Source organism: Phaenicophaeus curvirostris, chromosome 3 (genome assembly GCF_032191515.1).
Source record: "Phaenicophaeus curvirostris isolate KB17595 chromosome 3, BPBGC_Pcur_1.0, whole genome shotgun sequence".
Taxonomy (NCBI): domain Eukaryota; kingdom Metazoa; phylum Chordata; class Aves; order Cuculiformes; family Cuculidae; genus Phaenicophaeus; species Phaenicophaeus curvirostris.
In genome coordinates this window covers 46,703,372-46,727,701 of record NC_091394.1, presented here as the reverse complement: position 1 = coordinate 46,727,701, position 24,330 = coordinate 46,703,372, and positions in this window count along the sequence as shown.

Genomic DNA, 24,330 nt, shown 5'->3' with positions numbered 1-24,330 from the left:
TAAAAATGTATAATACTGTTTGCATGACACTCTCTATTATTGGATATTCTTTTGGTAGTTTTGTATAGTTAATTTTTACAAAGACTGCCATCCAGCCATTTTAGATGCCAATTATTTTAATTTAGTAAAAAATTCAAGAGAATACGTGCCAAACACTTATCTGTTCTAAATCTTTCAGTCCTTCCTTCATCCACCATGGCGTGAATTTTATGTGGTAACATCTTAGTGTTTTCAAATATCCATTCCTTTTTTTCCTACTTCCTGACCAACACTCTTGTTTGCTATGACTATCTTTGGGGCAGTTTTGTTTTCTTTTGAAATCAAGCAATATTATGGAACAATCTGAGTATACAGCTTGATTGACCATTTCAGGAACAGGTACAATTAGGCTGTTAAAACACTACAGCAACCTGTTCGCTCCTTACCCCTCTTTTGAAAATTCTTGTAGTTGATACTTCGTGGTATGACAGGATATGCTCCTACAACACTGTTCCTCTCAGAGCAGATCTCAAAGGCTCCCTCCTCTCTCCAGCAGTTCCAATTTCAGTTTGGACTTGTTTTTTTTCACTCTCAAGATATCAATTATTTTTGCTGTATCACTAAACAGGTTTGAAAGGGTCAAACAGGAAGCCAGCTATTATAGGTGAAAAGCACATCATGCACCCAGTGGAAAAAGATGAATAGGGCATTATACAAACCCAACAGCAAAAGAGGTGCATTTCATAATGCCATCTGCTAGTTTCTCACATAAAGCCCTTAGTATGGTGATGGCTGATACAAAAGTGCTGAAATAGTCATTAAGTCTAGAATTTCTTTTCCACGGGTAATGTTATTATCCAACAAGTATTTCTAACTGTCTACCATTTGTATCATACACAGTAATAAGTTTACAACAGTTATTTGCTGCATTGTTAACTGTGGATGTGAAGAATAAATGTATATATATAATCACTGTTGTTCAAATACCTGAAAATTAAGAATGATATCTCAGAGGTGTTAAATTTTCTGTGGATGGTCTTTCCCGTTTATGAACCTTTTTTGTTTCTTGCATTTTCATTACAGATTTCAGGGAATATGCTAGCCAGTAGCAGACTTTTACACACTATTTTGTTTGCAGAAAATGTTTTAAAACAAAGAAGATGACTCCTAGTTGTGACTTCATACTTCTTGTCCCTAGAAGTCACAAAGCAATCAAGTACTTTATAAGATGATGGAAACATTTTAAGAAAAAAATGGGTAGAACACACATGTTAGAAACAAGGAAAATTAAGATGATTTACTTAACAAGTTGCTTAGACAAAGATCAATCTAAAAATTCACCTGGTGAATACCAAATAATATCAGACAGCATACAGGAGTTGTGCTGTAATTTTGGACAAGCAGATATATTATTTTCTTAGAGCACTGCACTGCGGAGAACAAATTTTCTAGCTGCAGCCCTCCACAGACTGGTTTGGGAGCTAAGGCATGAATTACAGTCATTGTAGAGAAATGACAGTATACTACTCCTGTGGTGAGATGACAAAGTCAAAACAAAAGATGGGTCTTAGCACACCTATTGAAATGACAGAATTTATTGAACTTTTTAAGCCTAAGGCTTTCTGGGCACATCTAAATTAGCCAGATCTGGCACAGTGATTTCACATTTGAGAATTCACTAAGTTATCATCCTCATTCCGAGTGACAAATAGAACTCAGGCAGCAAGTGTCACTGAGAGTTTTTGAAGAGAGAGGAGTGAAAATAGCGAGGATGTTTTGGCAGGTTACCATCCTGATCTAAAAGTCAAATAAGCACACTGACTAAACCTTTATTTTTGCAAAAATAATAATATACTGCAGTTAACTGGATGATTCTTTGTATGGCTCACCTGGCAAGAGTATAACTGAGTTGCAACAGTAATCCTCATACATGCAAGATCTTAAAGAAAACCTGGTTACTGGTTTTGGGCAAGGAAGACAACTACTAAGGAGATGGTAACCATTTTATTTTGCAATTCATAGTGTGCTTAGCACTTCAGTAGATATATTTAAATCTATAATTAGAGAAATTGATGCTTTATGCAGAAAAACATAGATTGGGGCTGAAAAAAAAAGCAGAATTATTTTGAAAAATAAATCCTCCATATTTACTAAAAGATACTCTAGCAAACTGAGTCTCTCAACTTGCATAAGGTATCTAATTATTTTTGAAGAACAATGCTTACTTCTTGAGGGCTATAGCAAGAAATTGCTGCTACATTAACCGAAGCACAATAATACTCATGAGAAGTCTTCTGACCTTGGCCCAGGTGTCCTCCCAATCTACTAGAATCCTTCTTTGCATAACCTTTCTTTCAGCTCTCCTCTTATGACCTACAGTCTGCTTCTTCTGGCCTTGCTGTAGCAAAAAGCCACATGACATTTCCTGACTCATTTCCAAACTCCATACATCATGGAACAATAAATCCCAGTCAGCAAAACACTTAGATGCTGGAATATCCTCAGCCTATTGACAAGGACGGACTTCACTGGTAACAGTTCACTGTCCCAAGGTGAGTACATTTAGTTTATATAAGCAGATCTAGGGTAACATGCGCTGTCTAAGCAAGGTATTTCCTGAAATGTTAGTTCAGATTTTACACCACAATTCTGATCTCATCAGATTTTTAGCTTGTAGACATATTCATAAGGAAATGTATCACTCTTCCCCAGCTGGCTACTACTGATGTTGCATTATGTGGGCAGTTACTGCTGAATTACATTCTGAAGTGCTCGAATTCATATTAAGGCATGTGTAGAACATGTAATTATGGTAAAGCTTTGCAGACCTGTGTGACGCAATGCTTAAAAGCATTATTTTGTAAACAAAGGAAAGTTTTTTCCACATTTCATAATCTGGAAAAAACTCATTCACTTTAGTGCGCGTACCTGTAGATATACGGGTATTCTATATACAGTACAGACATGGAGACAACTTAGCTGGCATCTGATCCAAGTCCTAGAGGATCAGAACGAAATGTTTCTTTTCTTTAAAACAGATTTTTAATAAGACTTCTATTTCATCCAGAGCAGTAGCCTCAGTCTAGCTCCCTTGGACATTAACATTATTTCAGCTAGGGACATAAACTAGTTCTGTTTTACAAATTATGCTTAAATAGATTAATCTCTTTCATCCTGTGTCCCACTTTATGTAATTATTTATTCAACAAAATAGCTCATTCTCTTTATAGCCTTCCTTATACTTTTCTTTGCCTTTCCTAAACTTTACATTGCCTCCTGGATGAAGAGCACTACCTGGAGGTATGGGAAGAAACAAAATGGATCTTAAATTTATTCCTCATGCTCATATAGGTATTCAGGGACAAGTCCTACAGAAAGTAAGAAAACCAGTTTTATGAACATTGTTAACAGCATGTTCTATATTTTTTCTAACTTAAAGAGCAGAGCAGCTGACACATAGATATTCTTTAAATTGAATTTTAAAAATTTACATTAAGTGTTCCCTGGACAAAAAGCTCTGAAAAATTTACATTCACAAATCATTCACAGAGAAAGATATCAAGTTTGGAGCTTTTCTTTTGTTGTTGGATAGTCCAAGAAAAAGTCACATCTCTCCTACACAAGTAGATCATGTTTTCAGCTAGGGTAGCTAGGTTTTGACTCAATCCATCAGGCAGTGACTATCTTTTAGTTCTTTCCCACTGAATAATGAAAATCACTGCCTAGCTTACAATTACTTTTTATCCAGCAAGAGAAATGTCTTTCCTTCAAACAGCCCTGCAGGATAAGAAAAAGCATCCTCTGTCCTGTAATCCAGTACAAAGTTTCTGTGAGAGCTGCAGCTGCCTCTGTACCACTCTGTGATGGGCTAAGAATGATTCTTTCTGAAACAAAATTTGTTATGGAAGCCCTGAAAAATATTGCTTTCAGCCTTCCATTCTTGGGTCATAGCCACAAGAGGGTTTGCAAAGTGAGTGCAGCAACATGAGAAACACATTTTAAATAAGAAAATACATATGCGGATGGTAATCACAGTATCACATTACATAACAGGACGAATTATGGATTGAAAACAAAATGCAGTAGTTTGAATTCCAAGCCAGATTTACTCATCTTTTTTCTCCTTTTTTTCTCTTATTTTAGGGAAAGATGTGCCATAATATGGTTAAAGAAAGCAAAACTACTAAGTATAAGAAGCATAATAACAACAGTAACAATAAATTTTATTTACTTCTTTACGTATTTTCTTTTGGGGATAATATGATAAGAAAAAGAAGTGATAAATTGCAGAATTTTTTTCAGTTAAGATAGGAAATATTTTATTAGGGTCAGATGTAATAAATGTAGTTTTGAAATTCCACTGTTAATATAACTAAACATTTTTCAATAGATCTGTATCTTAATTTATATAATTATGAAAGTTAAATGTATTTGCCCTTGCTTTTTCAGCAAGATCCCTGGCAGGTCTTTGTAGAAGAAAAATGTAGAAGGCTTTAACTTTTTGTCTGTAGTGGAAAGCACACATTTTCCCCTCATTTAGTACAGGTGAGGGATCACACAACTGCTGTCCTGTGTATCTCTCAGGGGAAGAAGAGGACAAACCAAAGTCATGTGAATCAGTTTGCTAAGGTTCAGGCAGCCTCATTCAGCAGATAAGTTACTTCTGCGCTAGTAATGCTAAAGTATGTAAAGCTATATAAAGAAACTTCAAAAGCCGTTCCTCAATCTTCTGGCACAAGATGGTTTACTCAAATAAAATAACAGAGTTCTGGGGCCCAAGAAAGCTAAATAACGATACCTGGTACTTAAAGGAAGAAAAGATGCCATATTCTGTAATGTAAAGAATAAAATTCTTTTTTTCTTCAAACCAGTGGGAAGATGCATGTTGATTTCAAAGGTGTTAGGTTTTCAAGTACGGGTAAAAAGTAAATGTCCTGTAATATCTGTTTCTACACCTTATAAAGCATATATTACTTGATATTCATTCTGTCATGGGAAATAGAAAGTGTATTCAGGTCTTTTCACCAGTATATCAGTCACTGAATGAGTAGAAGTCTAAAAATCTGTTGCTAGCAGATGTGAAAGTATTATAATAGCATAACGAGATAAATTGATGCTTCTTTGTGACATATAATGGTTCCTTCTCATCCTTGAGTATTTTCAAGAGTATATGAATGTAAAAAGTAACATTCTGTATACAGCTTTACATGGAGATGTTTAACAAAGAAAAATAGGCTTTTATAGACACACTGCTTTCCCTCAAGATTTGTAGAGATGCAAAAACACGTTTAATGTGCCATCCAGAAATGACCGCATCATTTTCCAAGTTCATTCTTCCTTCCATAATTCCTTTTTTCTTCCATTTATACTATAAAACACAGTAATGTAGTTTCTACTGTTTTGTTTGAACATCTGTATAAAAAACTAAGTGTAGAACAGACAATGCATCTGCATCCAGGGGCTAGAACAGAGTTGTACTCTCAAGTCTTTTATAGAGAATGAGGACTTTGCAAACCTCCACTTCTTTTAATCTTTGTAGTCTGTTAAATTCAGTGTAGGATACTATCCTATTTACTTTCAGAGCTGTAGTCTGCTAATTAATGTTAAAGAGATGATATACTTGTAGTTCCCACCTTTTGAGAAGACTCAATACCATGAATCCAATTTAGATAGGAGATGCCACAAGTAATTTTGGCTCAGCTTTCCTGAGGAGTTCACTAAGATATATATTGCAAAACATAGCTGCTCTCAGTTTATAAGATGTTGTGAAATTCTTTCTGGTCAATCTTTTGTTGTTATTAGGATAAAGACACAAAAATAGTCTAGAGAAATGTCATTATTTAATCACCACCTCTTGCACACATAATCAACAGCCTATGCTAAGATGCCTGTGTGCTCCTTCACATGCAACTCTAGAAATACAGCAGAAAAAAGTGTTATTCCTGGGGCAGAAGCCTTACTCTGTATTTGTCCAGACCCAGAGGTAAGCATGCTCCCCACACAAAGAGCAGCAGAGATAAAGGTTCCTCTGTATCCCTCAGAGAGAGGCTTGGAAACAAAGGGCTAGTACACTGGTACCAGTTGTCAAGGCGGTGCTCTTCTTCTACAGCACGCCTTGCTTACAGGGTCCCACACTTATGGGACACAGCGTACACCCAGGTCCTAGCTTTTCTACACCTTGTAGGACAGGAATCCACCAGAAAAGCTGTTGCTTTGTACAGAATTAGCCCAGGATAAGTTATTTCATTCACACCGCTACGTATATGCAGAAATAGCCCAGGACAGCCAGGCAGTGTGTGTTATAGATGGGACAGATGTTAAGGAAGGTTATGTGGGACCCACTTGCTCTAGGGCCAATCACACTGCTTGGAACAATTCAAAACCTCACAGATCTCTATCTGCCATTGTATTAAAGAAAATAAGTCTAAAGGAGGTCTCACTAAGTTATTCAGTCCCTCATTCAGACCCAGGCCAGGATCCAAACTGTACCTAAGTGCTCTATTTTGCTCTAGGCATGCTGTGCAGCACAGCTGCTTCAGTATCATTTTATTCTTTCTCTCTCCTTTTACTTATGGTCGACCCATGCACAAGGTCTCATTGTGGTTGAATTGCAGAGAGCAGGCTGCCCAGTAGCAACCTGTGCAGTCTGCTTTAATCTGCGCATATCATCATCTTCACACTTTATTCAAATAACCAGCAAAGAAGAAGATGAAAGAGAATACAGGCTGCAATGGTTCACATAGATTATGTAACATCTGCTCTATAATCAGTGGAATATAATTTGTCTCATCAATGACATTACTCACACTTATGTAGAAAAATAGATTGCATGAAAAATGAGATTCAACCTTGGCAACAGATCCTCACTTCTATTTACAACAGAGCAGAAACTGGAAATGGAAGAGGTGTAGCTGTCTACAGCATAAAGGCATTTCTGAAGACATGAGAGTGTGTTGCATTCCTGAGCACAACCTGAATTCCCCTGGCACAGTGAGACCTGCTGGAGAAGGCTGTGGAGAGAGAGACAGAGAAATATTTTCATGACATAACGCACAGACCATCATGAACTAAGGAGAAAGAAACTTTCCTGTAATGAAAAATAAATGATGTTATATATTATATTTTAAATATTGTGGTAGTTTTTGACCTGATAATCAAAGTTACACGAGGAGGTATTTGCTTAACAAAGTGTTCTTTTCCACAATGTTCCCCCATGCCAAGTGCCAAAAGGCAGGCAGCAATGTGGCAGGTGGGGTCATATATTTGTTTTATGTTTAACTTGGGGGTAGAGGAAATGAAAACTCTCTTTAAATTCTTGAAATATTTATGTCTTAAGAAAATCACCCTGAAGGAAGTCTTTTTATGTGCAATATAAAAATAATAACTTTGCATAGAACTCTGCCATGACCTGTAAAAACACACAATAGGATTTTGCTATCAGTATTATAGAGCTTTATAAAATATTATCCTGCTCTGTTTGACATGGAAGTTTTGTTTATACGTTTTAGGAAGTTCAAAACCTTCCTTAGACCCATCTGTAAGGCATTAAATGCCTTACATTGGAAGGAAAACATAATCAGGTAGGGAACCTATTCAAAGAACAACATGGTGATGAATATCTGATTTAAAAGAAATTAACAATAAGTGCTAATATATTCTTTTAAAGCCACTTATGCTATATTACATTGCGGAATATTGCTACACTCCAAACAGGGCAATCAATCTTTCTAAACAATTTTTTATACTGGGCAATATTTCCCTAGAAACCCTCAAAACTGAAATGTGCTTCTGTTTTTGATCAATCTGGTTGTGGGCCTGTCCAGTTCTTCCTGTTACAGTAGAGGCAATTTGGCAGAAATACCTAGAGTTCACCATGTTTACTGTAGCTTAACTACTTTTTTTAGTTTTCCATTCAGTTGCTGCTAGACTTTTCTGCATATATTTTAGCACGTAAATTTATACTCCAAGAGAAGCAGCTTTTGCTTCAATGTTAACTGTAAGGAATTTGATAAAATATCCTCAAAGAGATATTTACATATTTTAAGAGATATTTATATCTTTTTTACTTATTTAATATGTAAATGAGTAAAAGAATTATTTTATTAGGATATTTTGAGTAATTAATCACAACTTGTATGAATTAGCAAAAGGATTTTCTATTAATTCCAATAGCTTTTGCGTCAGGACATCTCTCAGTAAGTTCAAATTTCAGAACTCTTATTAATTCTGCACTTACTGCTGGCTTTGCAAAAAGCTACATCTTTCCGGACACCATATAATGGCTTAAATTCAACTAAATTCTTAAGCAAAATCTCTCACTTTCTCTTATACAGAAGCATAAAGGTTTGAAATTTCTACATAAACTTTTGATTTAGTTTTGCATCTTAGCAAAATCTTGTGGCAAGAAGTCTTGCACATAAAAAAAAGTTCACAAAGAATAATTTTAAAATGTTTCCTTGATTAATTCTAAGTGTATGTAAATAAGACGTTCTTTCTTTTTGCCCATGAAACAAGATTTTGAGCACAGCAATACATAGCTCCTACACAGTGCTGGATATTCCCTCTACTCTGCTAGAAATGAGTAAATGAGAAAAAAAACCCAAACCCAAAATGTAATTTCTGACAAATTTTGACCTGCATTTTAGTTTGTATATATCTCATCTTCTATTTTGGAAACAAACATTGTGAGGACATCATTTCATAGTTCACATGAGCAGTCTTCTCTCAGACTGGTCTGTGACAACCACAGTGGAAAAAACGTGATTCAGAATGAGAGTGAATATTTTAGATTACAGCAATACTATATTTTCAGTAATACTTTCTGTCACTATACCTGTTCATCCTACTGCTTGATTTCTTCAACACCTGTGGCCTGAGAGCATTCAAGGGAGTATCTGTAATGGACTGACAGGCATTTTCATCTTACAGTGGATACCACTGAAGTGTGAGCACATCATTTGCATTACTATAATTACCAAGCTGCAGTTCTCCATGATGAAAGAGATGAATTATCAAGTATTTACTAAAAAATTTAAGTGTGCTTATAATGAAAGGTGTGTTGCTGGCAAGGCTGACTTCCACCTGGCTGGCAAAGAGACCTTGCAAATGGTGTGCCATGGAAACCAGCAGGTGGGCACCCTGTGGAGCACTGAGTAAGGGAACTTAGATGTCCCTGCAGCTCCAGTTCTAGATGTGAATTGAAAATTTCAGCTTGACATCCCATGAAATCCTTACCCTGGTAAAGATTTTGGAGGCACAGATGCATTTTCCTGGTGAATCAGGGCACACATTTCCTGGAAATAATGGCGTTTTTAGTGGTACATGGACCTATTTTGCTTTTTAACAAAGGAGTTCAAAAGCCTGATGATCAAGCTGAGCAAATCTCCATCACTGATAGCCCTGTCTTTGTCTTAATCTGGAAAAAACCTGCATATTTCTGGGGTGAATTAGAACCAGCTAATATCCTATAAACTTCTTGGATGCTAATTATCAAAGTTTTGCTAAACCTTTCAGCATATATTTGTAGCATTTGTAACTTCTGTCTTACTTCAGATTCCAAAGAGAGACACTTGATTTTGTTGATGATAGCAGCTTTAATTACTGTTCTCCGTTGGTGTAGGTAATGCTGAAGAAACCTATATTTAGAACAAAAAAGAAAGAAATGCAATGTGAGCTGCTCTGTAGTTGTGCATGTTTATCTCATCTTCAGACAAAGCAAATGAAAGGGCAGAGTTCTGTCCTTTTATTATATATTCCTCCTTATCATAAATATGTCTTATTTCTTTCATTTTTAAAATTATCTTATTGAACTTTGAGAATCTTGCGATTAGGTAACATATCCTCTAATAACACATAGTATGGAAGGTATAACAATAATTTGCAATGAAGGCATTTTCTCCCTTGAAAAGAAAGAAGTAAGTGCACAAAGACTAGGTCAGGAATACTGACATAAGTGAGGACAAGTTTCATAGTAGCATAACTGATTTAGTTCCCTGGCCTCAAGGATTCTGCTGACGAAGAAGATGCAGAAAACTCCAACTTTAATAGATACTCATGGATAAGAGTTCAGCCTAAAGATAAGTAGGACATAGTTATCTAAATATTAATGTTTCAGAAGTTTCATTAATTTAATGAAGAAGAATTGATCCTTAAACCACAAAAATATTTTTAATAATGTAGAAGTACTAATAATTAGCATAGGTCAATAAGATACACGGATGATTGTCCTTGACAAGAAAGGTAACTGATTTTATTTGACTAAGTGCCTGGATGTCATGATAGGAAGTTTAACTACATTAAGACTGAATAATGAGGCTGTTTTAACATGTACAGCTTACACTTTATAGACTGATAGCAGTGAAGTCTAAATGTATGTCTTTGTACTAGGCTAGTACTGCTACAATCACATTGCAACTGTAAATGGTACTTTGATCTAAATGCAAATGTAGCTATAATGAATGAATAAAACATAGAACCCTTACTTATTGTGAGGATCACATCTATAATAGATAATTCAGTAACAGGTGTGTAAATCAGATGTCTTGAAAATATAAGTGGTGCTAAAGAAAAATGTTTAGAAGCCATTCCTACATTTTGATATCTACTTTTAAACTTGTTTTTATCATGTCAAAACTTTGAACATGAAAGGACTATAAACAAGTTCTGTAATCTCCAGTTCTGATTTTTAGCAATGAAAAAAATGAAACTCCCACTGGGGACAAGAAGTCCCTAGCGTAGTATAAAAATGCTTTGTAGTAAGTTTTATGTCTGTGTTCAACCGGAATCAACTACGAAACCTGAAAAGGGAATTCAAAACTAGAGATATCCATGATGGCCTAAAATCACAGACAGGAGACTGTTTCTAGGAAGAGATAACAACTTCAGTTAGACAGATTGGAATAGCTGGAAAATTTAATAACCTTACAGACATATATATTGCCCAGAGGCATGCCTAACAACCAATTTAATTTTTACCAAGCAGTTGCAGCACCTTAATTCATTATGGAGTTTAGAATTGCAAACTTAATTTTCCTTGCTAGGACTTGGCCTAGTTGATGATTAACAAATACGGTACAGATATTATGTTACACTAGGTAGGAAATTTGCATTTGTTCCAGTATATCTGTTCATGAAAATATGCAGTAGAAACAATACTTAATAGAAATTATAGATTCATTGGAGTGATATATGAAGGAATTTTGGATAGATATTCAACACTAAGTCATATTGTCATCAAAAAAATTTAGAAGATAATCAAACAGAAAATAAGAGAAAAAAAAGATTTTTTTTTCCAAAATTGTGTGACTGTCACTGAATATGCATAGGACTTATATTTCTAATTCCCATTTGTGCTTTTGTGCATGTCTGCTATACACTGTTCTTTTCTTTTCAGGCAACATGTTCAAAATGAGTCTTGATTAATATGTATCTACCTAAACTAGTCTACAAACTCAGATCATCACAAGAATTAATATGAAGAAGAAATCGTGAAACACACAGTGTTACACATTGTTGCATTAATCACGTTAACACTATTAAAACATTTTTATCACCATTATCAGATTCTCATTCAGAAGGTGGTGTGGCATTCTTTCCACCTCGCTTTGTGCACCAAAAAGTGAGGTGTGTTGAAGCAGTCTAGTGTGACTAATTGAAAAACTTAAAACTTCATTACAGAAAATAAGACAAATTCTGGATAAATTACTTCTGGAGGTATATTTTCTCTCAACAGGATTTAGAAAGACCATGGGCTAAGTTGAGAAATCTCATATTTACAGTGATGAAGTTAGATAAGAGGATTCCCAAGCTGAGAAGCAAAGGGTTGCATTCTGTCTTTCAATAGCTTATATTAATATCATATAAAATAGTTTTCATTAAAATAGTAAGATTTACCTGGTCTGTCCCATGAAAAAAATCATTCCCATCATTAGATAGAAGGTAAATTCAGCCCAGGAAACAATGCTGGTGAGACCTTCCAAAGAAGATCTCATTACTTTCCTTAGTTCTCTTAAAGCGGAACTAAGATGTCAAATAAATCAAGACAAATGTTGAAGGAAGATTTACAGCAAGAAAAACACTTTATGGTTATAGAGCCTGCCTGCAGATAAACAATATAATTGCATCCTTTGGAAATTCAATAGACATTCTTATTCATTGCTGTTAGAATTTGCTTCTAATGGGGAAAAAATGTGTATATACTTATTTATTAATGAAAACCAAATTAAGCTGGATAACACTGCAGGGGTTTTTTTACTTGTTTTGTAAAGTATGAAATAATGGACATCATGCATTTGTATAACTTGTTTAATTACTTCTGTATTTGCTTGATTTTACTGATTTTACACACAAAATATTGCCACACTGGAAGGATGGGATGTAATCCAGAGGGACCTGGACACCTGGAGAAGTGGGCCTGTGCGAACTTTATGAGTTGCAACAAGACAAGTGCAAGGTCATACACCTGGGTCGGGGCAATCCCAGATTTCAGTACAGGATGGGGGATGATGTGATGGAGAGCAGCCCTGCAGAGAAGGACTTAGGGGTGCTGGTGGATGAGAAGCTTGACATGAGCTGGCAATGTGTGCTCACAGCCCAAAATGCCAATCATATCCTGGGCTGCATCAAAAGAAGCGTAGCCAGAAGGTCGAGGGAGGTGATTCTGCCCCTCTATTCCTCTCTTGTGAGACCTCATATGGAGTATTGTGCCCAGTTCTGGAATCCTCAACATAGGAAGGATATAGAACTGTTGGAACAGGTCTAGAGGAGGGCTACAAAAATGATCCGAGGGCTGGAGCACCTCCCATATGAGGACATGCTGAGAGAGCTGGGCTTGTTCAGCCTGAAGAAGAGAAGGCTCCAGGGAGACCTTATAGTGATCTTCCAGTACCTGAAGGAGGCCAACAAGAAAGCTGAGGAGGAACTGTTTACAAAGGCCTGTAGTGACAGGACTAGTGGAAATGGGCATGAAATGGAGAGGGACAGATTTAGGCTTCATATAAGCAAGAATTTCTTCACTATGAGAGTGGTGAGGCACTGGCACAGGTTGCCCAGGGAAGTTGTGGCTGCCCCATCCCTGGAGGTGTTCAAGGCCAGGTTGGATGGGGCCTTGGGCAACCCGATCGAGTGGGATGTCCCTGCCCATGGCAGGGTTGTTGGAACTAGATGGTCTTAAAGGTCTCTTCCAACCCTAACTATTCTATGATTCTGTGATTTTATCATTCTAAAATTGTTTTTTTCCTACAATCCTACTAAGATGAATTCTTACAACAAATCAAGTTTTATGTTTAAATTTCAGTGTTCAGAAACACTAAATTAAGACTGACTACACAGTTGTAATTCAAGACCCTTGCCCTTGCACACTTTGACAGCCTTTACCTATTAACTCATTTTATCTTATTCCCAAAGGTCCTTTGCCTCATCGAAGGAACTGAATGGATAGTAATTCCAATTAGCAAGCAGGAACCTAATTTTTGTTTGATTTTATTGGCAGTGGTTTTGTTATTATTGTTCAGGGTGTGTATCCCATGTGAATGATTAGAAAGTTTGGCTGAAGAAGACTACTAGTCAGGCTCAAAACTACCATAAGAGATTCAGTGTTTAGTTCACAAATTGCTTGCCTCACCAGTTTTCATTTCCTAGTTCTATTATACATAGATTTTAAGGATGAAATAATTTTTTAGAATACATCCAGTTAAGAATAAGAGACAACATGACTATCTTACAATTTCATCTCAGGTCTCTTCATAAATTCTTTCCCTTTCTTTTACCTTTTGTTACTGAACAGAAATATCTTAGCAAATTCCTTGTGAACGGGGTAGCTCTTGAAAATACCGTAACTATCTGTTAAAGTTCAGGAGGTAATAAATATATTAATAATGCTACTTGGTGTTTGTATTGCCAAAGGCAATGCACAGCTTCTGAGAACAAATATAATGCAATGGCATTTGATTTTAGGCCAAGAAAAACACAATAAGGACTTAAAAGCTGTAGTAACTGCCCACTCTTTCCTTTATTTTTTTTGGTGGCAGTGGTCAGAATCTCCCCAAAATTAGTCACACTTAAACATACGACCTTTCTGTGTCCATATACAGAATTCCCTTGGAATGATGCTTATGGATCCAAAAAAACATGCAAAATACTGTTGTTAGTCCAAAAAAGAAAATATAAGAGAGATCCCAGTCCAAAGATACTATTTTTGATTTTTGGGTGCATTTGAATTTCTTCATCTTAAATCATTATATTCAATAGCTCCCTCCTTTTTGGAACTGGGAAGCAAAAGCTGAACAAATTCAATATAATAACAGAAGATTAATCTCATGCTGCCTAAATAAGCTTTATCAATCCAGCCTTTTTCTGTAAGTGAACAACTCAAAACATATGCCTGTAGCACATAACTGCCAGCCCTGGGCCATGTGCCACAAATGCATGTCTTGATTCTTGCTTTGCTTTCAATAGTTAATGATGGCTCACAACTTGTCATACTGAAATGAAACGATTTGTTTCTTTTTCTTCTTCTGCTTCCTCTTTTTGCTTATTCAGGATATGCTATAAATATTTAGGACTCCCAAAGGGCTTTGTGGCAAACAAGAAACAAATTTACAAGACTCAGGGCTGCAGAAGATACAGCAGTTTCACTTATAACGCTACAAAAAAATATGTAACTGCTGCATGGTCATACCTTCAAGCCTCTAAGTATAAAGATAGAAAATAGAAAATAACTAGTTTATCACACTTTTAGGATACTGTTCTTCCTGTAGAGTGAACAGGTAGGATTAGCAACTAGGAAAAAAAGAGAGAATTTATCATCTTGCAAATCCTTGCAAAAATCTGGCATACACTCCTTTGTCTTTAGACATTAACGTGTTCAACACAAAACACAGTTTTGACTTTCACACCTCTTATCCAGTCTCCCAGCAGCACAGCTACTGTCCCTCAGCTAAAGCAACACCAGACTAGCATGGAAGGGTGACAGTGGAGCTTGCCTAGATCTGGTCATGGTCAGCACCAAGTAATGAGCTCATGAAATGAAAGTTTTGCCAAATGCTACTCTGATTAATCCAACAAAACTAAGTAATTTTGCTGGAGTCCTTTAAAAATGACCAAGGAAAAAGTGGTTAACAGCCAGTAGAAAGTGGAGAGACGTTATGAAGAGAAAGATAAAGCGTCATTACAGGTCTGTCAGAACAGATAGCTTTCCAAAGCTATCAACTATAAACTGATGTCAGCAATTGTAGTGATGTGTGCAGAAGATGGATGTGGAACTGACTAGCATTGCAGACTGAGGACTAATGTAGGAAGTGCCACGTGAAAGTATTTAAGAGGTAAAGGTCACTTCCAATTTTGCACAAAACATTATGTAACACAGCAAACATGATAAAAACAATCATATAATTTACAGATTATTACAGATAATTTAAGCACAGCGACTAATACAAATGAATCCTTCCTCTCCCACCCTATGACTGCCTCTCTCTGATGACATGATATAATCGAAGCAGAGATTTGTTTGAACCAAGTACAGAGTATGTTCAATTTACTGGGAAGTGTGAAGTGACAGCCAAATACTAGTCCTGCGTGGGTTTATAAAAACTGATATAAAGAAAAGTTTTTCTTTAATAAAAATAATATTATTTTATTGATTCTTTTGCCTTGAGACCTTAGGTTTCTGGTAGACTTGGCTCCATATTAGGCAGTCAGATCATTTAAGACAGATTGCTACCAAAGAAGGTACTAATGTGCACTTTGAGGCAGAGTTCCCAAAGGTGTTGCTGTGGAGGAGTTCAGAAAGCATTTGTATTGGTTTGGATGCCACACTGTCAAATTGCTCTGAGGACCTCTACTTAAACGAAGGTCCGGCTGAGAAAAATGTTTGTAGACTTAATAATTAAAGTAGAAACACTATGTTCTATTTGCAGTGTGCTGGGCGACAACTCTTTGTATTTTTTTGCTTGGGTTTTATGATGCAGAAATACATGGTCACTAACTCCTGGATGCATCTTTTTCTTTCCAGTGCTTCCCATTACTTGTACAACTGAGTATATGCCTACATTAGCCCCACAGAAATAAAGCAGTAGCATCTCCTGATAAGGATTGTCTTGAGGGCACATTCACTGTTGCTGAGGCATTGTCATCCATGTTATATGTACCTCAGGGGTTTTACTCCATGTTGACTCTAGTCTAGCTGTAAAGGCAGTTAGTGGTAGAAACCTAAATAAATACTATCATATGAACAGTCTGCAATATTCTTCAGTTGTATAAAGCAGAATCTATTATTACTGGACAGAAGAATAACACTTTCAGTTCCCAGTCTCTCTATATCTTTTTAAAAAATGATAGAAATAACAGAAGGTTTTAAGATCATAAACACATCATCTGATACCTTCACTGCAAGGCAAACAGTATTTTCTTTGACACCCACAGAAAGTAATATGTTAAAGTAGCATATTATGAGTTTGTGTGGGAGGCAGAATAGCATTGCTGTAAACCTAAGACAGGGTTCTCGCCACAGGCTGGTCCTCCTCAGACGTATTCCTTTGAGTCTTCACTGTTTTCACACAAATAATCACTGTCAGGAAACTCAGTCTTTCGAACTCCTTGCAAAGAAACCTAGAATTATCTGGCAACTCTTTGCTCCTTGATGAATCAAGGTGTTGCAGGCACTGGAAGTGCTCTCCAAGAACAGGGTGGAAGTAAGCACAAGAGGAAACACCAGTCTCACTGGCCAGTGATAGTTGCAGGGAAGCATGTTTTCAGATTAAAATTCACTTTTTTTCTTTAGTCTATGATTGAGATGGAAATGGAAATGCCTCAGCTAGGCTAATTTAAGAGGAAATCTTTTTCTTGCAGTTGTATAATGCTTGTAACCTTTTTTCCCCAGGATGCTAGGAACCCCTTTCAGACAAACAAAAAGAAAGGTGAAAAAGTAATGAGTGCTGGCACTCCAAAGACAAGGACAATGCTTATTTGATTGAGTAGAGCATTTCTATAATTTATATCAAGTTTTTCTATTTACTTCAATGCATGTGCAGAAAGCAATGCCTGTCCTACCTCTAAGTATAACACTTTTTGGTTTGGTATCTGAGGGACAATCCCTACAGGTTATGTAACTGTAACAGTATGATCATTTAGTTCAAAATCCTCTGAAGACAAAAATGTTAGAGCAGTCTGTTCAGAAGGGTCACACAAGTAACCCGAGTAGAAAGTTTGAATTTTATGTAAGCAAAAAGGAATAATGTATTGTAAAATAGCAACTGAACTTTTGCCCCCAGTGCATCATAACAGAAAATAAATATGGGAAATGGATGGAAAACCTAGACTTCATATTTAAGGGAAAGAAATGAGCTTTGAAGATGGCATACAGACTAGCTGTGAGATGCAATTATTTAAGTAATACCCTTGAGTCTGAAAGGTTGCTGTTAATAACTCATAAGGGCCTTTATATACCCAGTGAGTTACTCTTTGGAAAGATGACTGAAAACAAACTTGGGTCTATTATTTGTAGATGACCACAGAAAAGAAGTTTGAAAACAAAGATGGCTATGCTATGCTCTGTTTCATAGGCAAGTGCAACTAGAAAATGAAGTCAGGCTAAATTCACAGAAGAAGGTGTCCTATATGGAAATACATTAATTTAATACAGTGATAAGAAATGTTGAGGTGAGGATTTGCATGGTCATTGCAAGGACTCTGTTTTCAACTTCATCTCTATCCAAGGCTGCCCTGGAGCAGAGGAGAGCATCCAGGTGTGGAAAGCCTGTCTGCAACCTACCTGTCTTTCCCCATCTCTGTTAAAAGACTTGCAGAGCACAGCCTGATAACTGTAGAGAGTGAGTTGCAAACACAGAACAAAGGAAGATCTTAAAACACTATAGGAAAACTAAGATGAAGTAGAGAGGTTTTAGCATTTTTTTTGACTGAATACAATGTGATGAAATGATATGATAAAGTAATTCAATTATAACCTACTGTAAGACACTGAAGTTAATAATGCATAAAATAACAGGAACTTAGGCAAAAGTTATTTTAATTTATGATAGAGATGGCAAATTTCATAAAACCATAGAATCATAGAATAACCAGGTTGGAAGAGACCCACCGGATCATCGAGTCCAACCATTCCTATCAAACACTAAACCATGCCCCTCAGCACCTCGTCCACCCATCCCTTAAACCCCTCCAGGGAAGGTGAATACACCACCTCCCTGGGCAGCCTGTTCCAGTGCCCAATGACACTTTCTGTGAAGAATTTTTTCCTAATGTCCAGCCTAAACCTCCCCTGGCAGAGCTTGAGGCCATTTCCTCTTGTCCTGTCCCCCGTCACTTGGCAGAAGAGGCCAGCACCCTCCTCCCCACAACCTCCTTTCAGGTAGTTATAGAGAGCAATGAGGTCTCCTCTCAGCCTCCTCTTCTCCAGACTAAACAACCCCAGCTCTCTCAGCCGCTCCTCATAAGACCTGTTCTCCAGCCCCCTCACCAGCTTTGTTGCTCTTCTCTGGACTCGCTCCAGAGCCTCAACATCCTTCTTGTGGTGAGGGGCCCAGAACTGAACACAGTATTCGAGGAGTGGTCTCACCAGTGCCGAGTACAGAGGGAGAATAACCTCCCTGGACCTGCTGGTCACACCGTTTCTGATACAAGCCAAGATGCCATTGGCCTTCTTGGCCACCTGAGCACACTGCTGGCTCATGTTCAGTCACTGTCAACCAACACCCCCAGGTCCCTCTCCTCCAGGCAGCTTTCTAGATAGACTTCTAGTCTGTAGCACTGCACAGGGTTGTTGTGCCCCAAGTGCAGGACCCGGCATTTGGCCTTGTTAAACCTCATCCCATTGGTCTCAGCCCAGTGGTCCAGTCTGTTCAGATCCCTTTGCAGAGCCTCCCTACCCTCCAGCAGATCAACACTTCCACCCAGCTTGGTGTTGTCCACAAACTTGCTAAGGGTGCACTCGATGCCTTCATCCAGGTCATTGATAAAGACATTGAACAGGGCTGGACCCAGCACTGAGCCCTGGGGAACCCCACTTGTCACTGGCCTCCAGCTGGATTTCACACCATTTCCCACCACACTCTGGGCCCGGCCATCCAACCAGTTTTCCACCCAGGAGCGTGTGCACCTCTCCAGGCCAGAGGCTGACAGTTTCTGAAGCAGAATGCTGTGAGAAACTGTGTCAATGGCTTTACTGAAGTCCAGGAAGACCACATCCACAGCCTTTCCCTCATCCAGCAGCCGAGTCACTTTGTCATAGAAGGTGATCAGGTTAGTTTGGCAAGACCTGCCTTTTGTGAACCCGTGTTGACTGGGCCTGATCACTCGGTTCTCTTGCATGTGCTTCATGATAGCACTCAAGGTCACCTGCTCCATGACTTTCCCTGGCACGGAGGTCAGACTCACAGGCCTGTAGTTCCCTGGGTCCTCCCTGTGACCCTTCTTGTAGATGGGCACAACATCAGGCAGCCTCCAGTCCAGTGGAACTTCCCCAGTCTTCCAGGACTGTTGGAAGATGATGGAAAGGGGTTTGGCTAGCACATCTGCCAGCTCCTTCAATACCCTTGGATGAAGCCCATCCGGCCCCATAGACTTCTGGCTGTCTAGTCGGGCTAGCAAGGCTCTGACCACCTTCTCTTGGATCACGGGAGCCTCATTATGCTCCTCTAACTCCTGGGTTTGTACACAGACAGAACGACCCTCCTTACAACTAAAGACTGAGGCAAAGAAGGCATTAAGTACCTCAGCCTTTTCCTCATCCCCTGTCACTGTTGTTCCTTCTGCGTCCAATAGGGACTGTATGGTCTCCCTAGTCCACCTTTTATTATTTATATATTTGTAGAAAGATTTTTTGTTATCTTTCACAGACTTGGCCAATCTGATTTCTAGCTGAGCCTTAGCCCTTCTGATTTTTTCCCTGCACAATCTCACTTCCCTCCTGTAGTCCACCCAAGAGGCCTGTCCCCTCTTCCAGAGCCCATAAACGTTCCTCTTCTTCTTGATATCACTCAAGATCTCTCTGTTCAACCAAGCTGGCTTTCTCCCCTGCCGGCATTTTTTCCAGAACATGCGGATGGCTTTCTCCTGAGCTGCTAGGATTTCCTTTTTGAAGAGCTCCCAGCCCTCATGGGCTCCCTTGCCCTTGAGTACTGTCTCCCATGAGACTTTGCCAACCAGCCTTCTGAAGAGTTCAAAGTCTGCCCTCTGGAAATTTAATGCTACCGTCCTACTAACAACCCTCTTCACTTCACCTAGAACAGAAAACCCTATCATCTCATGGTCACTCAGTCCTGATTTGATTTCAAACCTGATTTGATTTCTGAATATCCATGAAAAACTCATGCATGAACCGTTAGGAAAAAAAAATTAAAAATAAATTAGCTATTACCACCTTAGCACTGAAAAAGAAAATGTACCTTTCCCATTTTCATATTCAGTCACTGATACTGGTATATTTAGGTAAATATATCAGACTGTTACTTTTTGCAGCTTTTATGGCATATTTGTTTAAGCTATCTAGAGAAGGTAATAATTTTTCATAGGTTCATTTTCTTCGTGGTTACACTCAACATTGGAATATGCAATGTGCAATATGAGGAAGATTAATTTAGAGATTAACTTAACTTGATTATAACTTTCACATCTAACTACTAAACAGTGATTTTACCTTTCATAACAAAAAAATACTTTGGAAAGAAGGCTTGCAATATATGCAGCAAGCAGTAGGCTTGGCACTATGTCTATTTTTATCAGAACTCGCTTCAAAATCTGAAACTGAATGTAAAATAATAAAAAACATACATGAATTTGTCCAAAAGAGTGATGGACTCCAGGGAGAAAATAGTAAATTTTCTACATATTGATCAATTTCATTGTGTCTGTTGCCTATTTTAATAGAAGTGGTATCACTGATGTATTTATTAGTTTCAATAGAACTAGCAAAGAAGCAGCCTTCTCTAGCACCTCTGAATAAATCAAGCACAAGTAACTCAAAAGTGTTTATGAGCATTTCACTGCATGAGCATCTCATGAGACCTCATTGCACTCTGCAGCTCTCTGCAAGAAAGTTGTAGTGAGGTGGGTGCTGGTCTCTTCTCCCGAGTAACAAGTGATAGGACAAGAGGAAATGGCTTCGAGTAGTGCCAGGGGAGGTTTAGATTGAGTATTAGGAAAAAAATATTTACTGAAAGAGTGGTGAAGCTTTGGAAGAGGCTGCCTGGGGAAGTGGTTGAGTCTCCTTCCCTGGAGGTGTTAAAAAAATGTGCAGTTGTGGCACTTCAGGACTTGTTTTAGTAGGCATGTTGTATTGTGTTGGTGATTGGACTTGATGATCTTAGAAGTCTTTTCCAACCTTAACAATTCTATGATTCTATGATTCTATGATTCTATGATTTTATTCTTTCTTTGTATATATAAGGATGGGACATTCCAGAAGTTGGAGTCCATGTTTGTCTTTTTAAGAAGCTTCAGTTAAATCTCTTCATCATTCAGACTAAAGACCCATTTTTAGGGTGAGGAAGATCTACATACAGTTTGTTATGTGTTAGCCAGGAGATTAAAAGAATTATCATTATCAGTGGTACATCCTTTTGAATGGTGGTACATCCTTTTTAATGAAGGTACATCCTTTTGAATTCCTGCTCTATAGTAAACTGGGAAGGAAACAGCTAGTTTGGCCAAAGGAGTTTTAATATTTCTTATTGTAATAAGAGAATAAGTGTGGTTGGAATCAGATTTCATCTCACTCTTCTAAATGGAAATTAGAAAATAATTCATATTCTCCACTAACGCACAGAAAAAGTTATTTATTCATTAAACACAAGTCAGATTGTATCAACCTAGGTTATTCAATCAAAAATATTTGTGGATTACATTAAGAAACTTCCTAGGTCTATGTGAGATATCAACATTTTTTATGACTGTACCAACTTTGCACATGGGTAATCAATTTACAGCCAGTGCTGTTTCCTAATTATAGCAGCCCTGAGTAACTTATTAATCTTTTCCCTGGTCCATCCATTATGACCATTCTATCTCATTTTAACGAAGCTCAGGACTCCCTGAAAGAGCTCATTTTAACTTTCTTCAAATAATCTTCAAAGAATATTTTTATCTGGACAGAAGAATATCACATTGGTTTACAAACTGTCTCATTAAGTTGATACCTGGACAGGGCAGTGGGTGACAGGACTATTGAGGTGCGTATAAATTTAGGCAGTTTAGCTCTTGCTCTGTACACCTGCACTTCCTCATCTTTAATTTAATATGAGTCTGAATCTGCCCTCAATATCACCTCTGAATAACAGGTGACATTAGCTCACAAGCATCAGTTTCCTCCACAAGACCACTTTCTTTCTACGGCTGTGCTGCCAACCCTGCTGAGTCAAAATTAAAATCCTCTTTGAGGGTGTACAGCTGTGATGCTTCTGCAGTCTAGAAGCAGCTGATCAGGATGCAGGTTGTCATAGGCATTTGCTAAGCCATCAAACTGGTTGTTCAGCCCTCTACCATACAGACTGGACAAAAATCATAAATCGCAGTGAGCAGGTCTGACTCAAAACCACTGGCACCAGTCAACATTTATTCAATGGGTTCAGCCAGTCCTGGATTTCATCTGAAAAGCCCGGTATTGTGAAAGATATAGCCATGAACCTGATTGCCTGCATTCAAATAGTGCTGTTGAAATAAGACAGCCTATTCACAGGCTTAGACATACATATTTCTTTAGATTACTTGCTGGAAAGTGTCACAATAAAGTCTGTGGAAGTGCACACACATGCTCATTAAAAGGAAATCTCCCTATGGAGTTCTGTACTCATACATATCCATATAATATGTATAACTTTAAAAACTACAGCTTCTGTAGAATAAAAAAAAAAACATACATCATTTACCTCTTGCCATCATATTTTTTCTCCCACTTGAGGCCAAACAAGAAATTACTATATTTATTATTTTAGAGAGCATGGAAATGGACCATTCCCTTCCTGAGACACAATTCAGAGCTGCAAATTCTACTGAGAAAGTAGTAACGATCATTCTGTACTCTGCGTAGGTCAAAATGTGTGTAGGAGCCCATGGGTGTGTGTAGGTGGGTGACAGTCGGGGGTGGAGGTGTGTTTGTGTGTGTGCGCATGTGTTTGTTTCACCTTTTTACTGAAGCAGACACAAACTCCAAACCACTGAGTGACCAAAGCACCAGCTAAAGTTCTTGACATGTGGATATATTGACATAATTTTCTCCAGTGCAACTTTATTATTTTTTCTGGTACTGTAACACCAGCAGAATCCAAACGTCAGCCCGGACCTGGAACCTGTGAGCTGGCACTGCATCAATATTGGTATAGCTACTGCCTCTTGGGGCTTTCACTTTCTCAGCTCTTCCTGTAGGCATCAATGAGAAGTAACAACCACACGAAAATTATGGAAAATTGCAAAGGTATCAAATGATAAATGCATTAGATTTTGGGTTTACTGTCTCAGGTGTCAAGCTGAGGTTACAAATACAGTACCTATGCCTTTTTATGTGTAGCCTTTTTATTGTGCTGCCAGAAATGTGCAGAAAATCCAAACATATCAAAGTAAATGAAAAATATTTCTGCGAAGTCTCAGTGCAACTGAATCTTTTCAGCTTCATTTAACTTCTGTGAACCAGGAGCAATTATCAGAGGAGGTAAATGATTTTTACTGTGTGAATGCTAAAGTTTCTCAGACAAAACAGGCAACTTTTGCTGGGGACAGGGTTATAAAGAAATATGCCATTTATTCTACCACAAAAATTATCAATTTGAATGCCTTTGCAATGATTCAGTTAGCAACTATTTTATACATTTATGAAAAAAAATGTGAAAGATATGTTTATTGCAACGTGTGCTGTGTTTTGCTGAGGTAGAATTAATTTTCCTTGTAGTAGCTAGTATGGGTTTATGTTTTGAATTTGTGCTGAAAACAGTGTTGATAGTACAGAGATGTTTTAGTTATTGCTGGGCAGTTATTACACAGAATCAAGGCCTTTTCTTCTTCCTACACCAACCCACCAGTGAGGAGGCTGGGAGTGCACAAGAAGTTGGGCGGGGATACAGCTGAGAGAGCTAGCGTCATCAGGGATATTCCATACCATGTAATGTCATTCCACAACATATAACAGCATTTAAAGCTGGGAGAAGACAAAGGAAAGGGGTGATGTTCAGAGTTATGGCATTTTATCTTCCCAAGTATCTGCTAAGCATGACAGAACTCTTCTTTCCTGGAGGTGGTTGAACACCTGCCTGATGATGAGAAGTAGTGAGTAAATTCCTTGTTTTGTTTTACTTGCAAGTGCAGCTTTATCTTTATCTATTAAGCTGTCTTTATCTCAGCCCATGTGTT